Genomic DNA, 7,865 nt, shown 5'->3' on the forward strand with positions numbered 1-7,865 from the left:
ATTCAAAATAGTCTTTCTTATTGAACACTTATTTTGAGAATTATTGCCTTAAAAATACATTCACAATATCCAGCGAATAAATGATGATATTCAGACTGTATCTTTTACATTTACTTGAGATTTTTGTTTTTTATTACGTAAGTAATGACACACAACACTGCAATGATCATTGATTCCAAATAAATCGCTACTGAAAATCTGTACAAAAAACAGTATTTAACTTAAAGCAATAGTTGGGAAAAAATTGAATGGCTTAAGTTGTTTCTATATTACATGTACTATCGAAACGTTGTTAGCAATACAGATATATCTATATGTTTATAATAAAATATATATCATAAATTATGATGATATGAATTGTGCGTTGTACTTTTGTTTGATTGCCTTCTTCTTTTTCTTTTCACACTTTAAATATTTTTGCTCATCACCATTTCTAAAAATTATAGATTATCAGGATTTTATTGTCAGGAGAAATCACGTAAGTTAAGTTTATAAAAGAAAATTTAAGTTCTATTGTGTTGGAAGCTATAAGCTTATTGAAACACTCCCGAATCCGTTCCTGGAACTAACCAGTCCTAAGCAAATCACGTTAATTTCAAGAAACTTTTGAGTATATCATGTCCTTTAAACTGTTGTAAAATATTAAAAAATAGTAATATTTTTCATGTCTACAATATGTCTTTGATCTTGTTCTATTTTTATGTGATGTAAACACACCGGACGCTTTGATATCATTTGATACCATTGCTTGTGAATCTTGTCAGATATGTATTATAAAATGTTTGCCCACTCTTTACAGATTGTCTTTAAAACTAGATTTATTTTTTTTGTTAAAGATACATTTTTTGGGAAGTGAGTGTTGTTTTTGTTTGATTTCATTCATGGCTGATATTTTACAAAAATACAAGTATTTGTCTGTTTTTAGGAATCAGAATAAATTATATTTACTAAGAAGTTGTTTAAGATATAAAATGTATTATAGTGACAATTTCCCTGAGAATTGCTCTAATAAAAAGAAAACAATCTTGTCACCCACCTTATACATAATATAAAATTTATTTGAATAATGCCAGTTTTCCCTTCTGTTAAATATCGTGTTCTTACGTCAATAAATTTTCTTATATAATACATACTATCCAATGATTTATGACAGACATGATTGTCACTCTCACGAAGATTTCATCCTCAGATCCTTTTTGTTATTGTGGTATTTATTAAAAATTGAAACAAAAAGATTCCTACACAAACAGAACTCTATTCAGGAACGCTAATATTTCACACCAAATTTTTTTAACGCCAGGTGAATTCGTTCGTATTGAATATTTAGAAGAAGGTTTGTGTGACTTGGACACATTTATAATATAAAAAGATATCATGATCACATTATTTAAATGTGACCTATTGTTTTGTCTGTGGGAAAATATTTTTATGCTGTGTTGTCTGTGAAAATTGAAGGGTCCATTGAAATTATTTTAGAAACCTATAACATTTTGTACGCATCACGACATATGGAGATGTTTAAATTTATGAATACTTTGAGCAATTACCTGGTGACTATATATTTCATGATACTGTACAAGACTTTCATGTTGAATTCTTTGATCACACTTCTTGACAAGAACGTAATTTGTGGTATCTAAAATTCACAATTAAAGAAACTCCACTGTAGTTAAATAGTCTAAAATCATAAAATTTGAAATTCTTCTTAATTAATCAACTAGTAAACTTTATGGAAAAAAAATAAAACGTCGCAAAAACAACAATGTGTAAGGCCATGCTTTAACATGGTAAAACTCGAGTTTGGGTAATTTGAATATTTTTCATCATTTTCTGTAAATAACCCATTTCTTCATATAGACGTCTTTTCACGCCATTTCACCCCAGTCTCAAATAGTGAAAAAATGCCCTTTTTAGACCCCAAACATTTGTCTTCGTTTAAAATGTTGTTAAAAAGTGATCACTTTTTCGGCACCATCCCCTATTAAATAGATACATCTAGGGGTGCCAGAGAGGAGGGGGTTTGCTCCCTTCTGTTTGGGGTTTGAAGGGGTTCAGCAGACTCCCTCATCTCCAAGAAAATTTTGGACTTGTGTTTCATAGCAATTTTAACTTGTAATAGGAGGCTTTTCAATGAAAACAGCCATTTTTCACAAATTGCTTATAAGTAATGGGTTAAAATAGAAAACAATGCAATTCGGTATTTGATTAATAATCGATGTTTGGCCGATTTGAAAAAAGCGTTGCAACGCTTTTTATTTTGTTGTCAATTTGCACAATAAATTAGATTATTCCTGGGAAACGAAGGTAGCGAATGATTTGGAAATTAATGCCAGCATGGAGAAAACTATTAAGGAAATGTTTATAAAATAGAATACATAAATAAAGCAATTATTTGACGAATATAATTGTTTTGAGAACTCGTATATGTACCAGCATTTAAAAATAATTTAAAAAGTAGATAAGATTGCAATAGTAATTTACAATGTTTGTTTTCTTTCTATTAAAGAGAATACATGTTTAACAAACAACTTATTTTAGGCACATTATGCTTTGTAAGGAATGAACCTGTTTGCACACGATAAACTATTTCGTATATTAAATATAGCAAGAAAAGAATGGGAAAGAAAAAAAAAAGTCACACATAAAAATGTTATCAAAGGTAGATTAAATTGTAACAGAATAACAATAATTTTCATGGATTGTCATCACTTGTTCTGGTATATCAATTAGGTAAAGTGCACATTATGTTTTATGATAGAATCGGTACATACAATATCAATAGAACATTGGAACTTTTTCTTTAAAGTAACCATCTACACTTTACTCTTATCTTACGTTCGATGAAATTCAAACATAAAAATACCTATAATCATCAAATACTCTAAGAATAAAAAAAAAGAGAAAGGGCAATGCTAGCCCTTATATTGCTCACCTGATAATGGTGGCTCTGAATTAATATTTTAAACTTAAACTGATATCATAACATTCATATCTGAAATGGTGCAAATGTTGATAAGTTTTTCTATATATCCCTTTTTATGTGCTGTGACCGTTATTGACCTCAGATGACTCATATTCAAACCTGAACTAGAAATTATACAAACAATGACCCCTTTGGCGAAGTTAATTTTGACACCAGGGCTATAACTTGAACAATTTTGGTAGATATCCACTACACAATGTTTCACGCCAAATATCTAACCTGTAGCCTTGTCAATTAGGAGAAAAAGATGCTTTCTACTTTATACATACAAGGAAAATCAACGTCCCCCTGAGGCGAGAGGTCAATTTTGAACCATGGGCTATAATTTGAACACTTTTTGTAGAGTAAGAAAAATAAATCGGGTAAAATGAGGCATGGTTTTCAAAAATATGTAAACTCTTCCTCATGTTCCACAGCACCGGTTTAAGTAGTATAAGATATTCAATATATTATGTTTTTAATCATACAGAGGGACCATGATATGTAAAATACATAGGTTCACTGGCGTAAGACAGGTGTTCATAAACTATATGAATAGAAGATGATCCCTAATAGTTTCTCATTTTGTGAAATTTGCAGTTACCTCTGAAAAGTATTTGCTTCATTGACGTTTTATTTTTCCCAACACACACAAAAATGAGCATACTGATTTACTTCTATCGGCGCAGACGATTCTTTAAGTATATAGTGTGAAAATTGTAATGATGTTTTACAGTGGGTTGTATTTAATTATACGATGCAATACGGTAAGACATAAATATGTTTTGTCCTTAATGTATTTATATTATTACTAGACATCTAACATTTAAATAATGTGTTTAATTATTAATGAAAAAAGTTGTTATCTCTTTTTCAAAACCTTTGCTTTGAAAACTATCATATCTATATTTTGACGCGAAATTGACAACTAGACATGTTATTAAATCTTATAATCTCAATTAAACTGGCAATATGTTTCGCCTTTTCTACTTTAATTATAATCTACTTGTCGCATGAGCTCTGAAGTATCGGAATAAACGATATGTTTTACCATACAGACCATATTAACATTAGTAACTTTAATATTGAACACATTGAAAGTATCGTAAACTGCAGAAAATTTATAATTAGAACATGAAAGTACAGGTTAACAAGGGAGAGCGTGATCCTAATGCGTAGCGTTAATAAGGAGACAACAATAACGCAAAGGAACAGCGGAGGAAAAGGTCAATAGCGAAAACGTTACCGGGAGTTAAAAGTGCAACAAACCTAACTTTATGTTCATAAATGAAATAGGCTTTTATGTTTTGTTATATATATGTTGTATGACAGCAGGGTCTATGTTTTGTTATATATATGTTGTTTGACAGCAGGGTCTGTCTTGTAAAATAAAAAGTCGATTTTCGTATAATATGTTATATCATCCTCATCTGCGTAAATAGACTAAAATATTAGAGGATGCCATAATTTGAAGAGCAATTCATTTTAAGATGTTTAAAGTACAAGGGTTGTCCAAAAGGTTCTAATAAAAGTTCCATTATGAAAAATATAACCCATTATTTAATTTTACCCATGAAATATGGTGCTATATCAGTCAAATATATTTCATATTTTTTTAAAAATAAATATGAAATATAAATATGAAAGTGGGCGGAGTGAAAACTCATATTTATTTTAAGGGACTTCTTTTGCCGTTTTGTTTGAAAAATCTGATAAATACAAAACAACTTTTTCTTGAATTTTGTTTTGAAAACTATCTAGCATGATAGAAAATGGTCTAACTAAGAAAATTAACCGGAACACCAATATCTTTAATTCAGTAATTAACGCTGTACAGACGTTTAAAGAGTTGTTTACATGACGTCATAATGTAGCGCCAAACAGCTCGTGCTTACGCATAAATTACTGCGCGCTGTTCAATTGCAGTTGGTAGCAAGCAAGGGGATTCGTTACCATTTTCTTTGATAATGAAATTAAATAAAAAGGTTATTTTTTCGTTTTTCGTGAAATATGGTATATATTTTCTCTCAGCATGATAAAATGCCACATATTTTCACTCGCCGTACCGGCTCGTGAAAATATGTTGCATTTTATCATGTTTCGTAAAAATATATACCATATTTCACGCAAACGAAAAAATATCCTCTTATTATTTGCATTTTTGAGAAATCATAATATGTATTAACAATCGAAATATCTAACCACAAGGCAATTTTTACAATAGATTCATCATTACTACTTTATTAAATCTGTATTTAGAAAAAATGAATTTTTTGCTAACCAAACAATTTAAATTTGGCAATTATCTCCGACAAAACGTGTTTTGATTTTTAGTGTAAAACCCATAAACTACAAGCACCTTATTGATTTTTTTTGCGAATCGTTGACGGGTATTGATTACATTCATTCATATTTTGATATCACACGTTAACGTATTCTTACAGCATCCATGATTTACGAAAATGACATTATTTGCCATTGCATACTGTACATACTGATATTTCCAGACTGCAGCTGTAAAAGGATGCCACATTCGTCATCTCATATTTTGATATGAAATGATCTTTGGTATTTCAAAAAAAAATATTTATAAGGTTGAATATTGTTTTTGTAAATTAGCCCATAATGGAAGATCTGTACTATATAAATGATTATATGTTGATAGTATTTGACGGCATACTACGACATAAACATAATCCCTAAAGAAAGCCCAACACGGCAGAATTGAAAATGTTGCAGGCTCGGTTTGATCTAGCCTGTTCATGGACGGTACTGGAAAGTGCAAGTTACCGTCCACGCCCCCTGGTACCGGCTTAAGCAGAATTCAACGATTCAATGATTTAGTAAAATCTTGAATTTAGAAACATCCAGAGATGTGTTCATACGGCGGTTATCATGGAACCTTCAATGTGACACAGTAGTGTCATTCCATGAAAAGTGGCGTATGGTCCCCAAGTAATAAAAAGCTTGTGCCCTAAACGAGAAAACAATGGGCGGAACTAAATAAAATGGAATTTTGAAAGGGGATTAGAGGTTATAAAGCCTGCGTATCACAGATAAGACGTCAAAAGACAATTTAAAAAGCAGGCAACATATCCTTAGGGTGATTCAACATTATTCAAGTAGAAATATTGGAACCACCCAGCTAGAAAATGCCGAAAAAGTGAAACTAAAAATACAACAAGCACAACAATGATGTTGTGCTGAACGATCTTCAAGGATCGAAAATATAACACCATTGATTAAATGTACGGGGAGACTTTTTACTGCCGCCACACGACACAAATAGCACGGATGTGATCATAAAAATATCGTTATCTGTGGAAGTTAAACAACTTGTTGATTTTCGTTAGAAGAAAATGTTTAAAGTAATTTTTAACAATTTACTTGAAAAATAGTGTCAATTTTTAATGGGCAAGATTGTTTTTCCAGTTTACCTGTCGACTATATGGACAACATCATGCTTGTTCCCGAATCGGAAAATAACTCACTCAGTATTGGTTTTCCAAGTGTTAAAATATGAAACAGCATCGCTTTCAAAATAATGAAACCTCGCCAATGATTAGTTGTTTGAAAAATACCACGGAAAGGTGACCGCCTAAAGGTAAATGTAAGATCCTAATGCGTAGTGTAATTTAGTTTCTGATGTTATTTAGATTGCATAATCATATAGACTGTTATTGGTAAGTGTGAGATAATAGTATAGCATAACTATTTTTATAAAGCGGATCATAAATCATTCTAGAACAAATTATTAATATTTATTATAGAAATTTCATTTTAAACCACTTATAAACTCTGTCAACATTTTCCCCTCAAATAATATCCAAATGATACGTTCTATGGTTTTTAGCAATAATTAAAATATCAAAAATATGCCCATTCACTTAAAGCCAAAATAAGAGGTTGCACGAAATGACTCTATTGACATTCGTTTAATAGACTTAATTATGAATGTAACCTACAATTTTTTGGCTTTCAATAATAACGTAATTAATTTTATCAATTTATTATGGACATGTTTGGTTTGGCGAATTATCTTGTGTTTTTTAGCCTTTTTGCTACCAGACTTGACATTTATAACATAACATTTCCGTGCTCTAGCTATAATACGATGTTCGCAATCAATGCGGTTCAATTAAAAAAAAACTAAAAGTATTTCTAAATAGATTATACAATGCATACATCTGTCTAATAAAAAATATTATCCTTGACATCGCTCTTATACTAGATACGAAGACATAAAACAATATTCTGGCATTCTTTATCCACACATATTCAATGATCGTTTAGAATTAGTTATATATATATATAATAACACCACGAGAAACAAAATTATTAAAAGACGCAATAAGAAATTAATCAGCCTATTTAATAGTTTTTACCATCGTATTAACATTATAAAGAAACATTATCACAAGAATTGCAAATAATAATATAGAATGATATATATTTATACGAAAGTCGAATCTTCTCTTTCTAAAACCTCAATAAGATATATAAAAAAAAGAATAAGATTGAGAATAAAGAATGTGTAGGCTCGAACATCACGGGCTCAGATTCACGGTCATTTCTGTTATAAAAAGGACATATCAAAATTTGATAAAATAACACAGGCTTTATATATACTTATAGCAAAACTAATAATTCGTTACATTGAAAAGAAAACGATGATATGTTCTTTCGTTTACTATGATATCTAAATAATGCGAAACATTGTTTTAAAGGGATGCAATGGGTTAATGTAAACCTAAAACAATTGTGTTATTTTCATTGCTTCCGGGGGAACTCTCATATCTAAAATTTTAGTGCTTCACAACAGCAGGTGTCAAGTACTGTGCGGCAGCTATAATACGTTGCACCATACTTCATTTCGGGGTTGTCATTTATTTCTAGTTCATTG

The sequence above is a fragment of the Ruditapes philippinarum genome, unplaced genomic scaffold (assembly GCF_026571515.1).
Source record: "Ruditapes philippinarum isolate M1 unplaced genomic scaffold, ASM2657151v2 ctg105_1_1_1_1, whole genome shotgun sequence".
In the NCBI taxonomy this organism is placed as follows: Eukaryota; Metazoa; Mollusca; class Bivalvia; order Venerida; family Veneridae; genus Ruditapes; species Ruditapes philippinarum.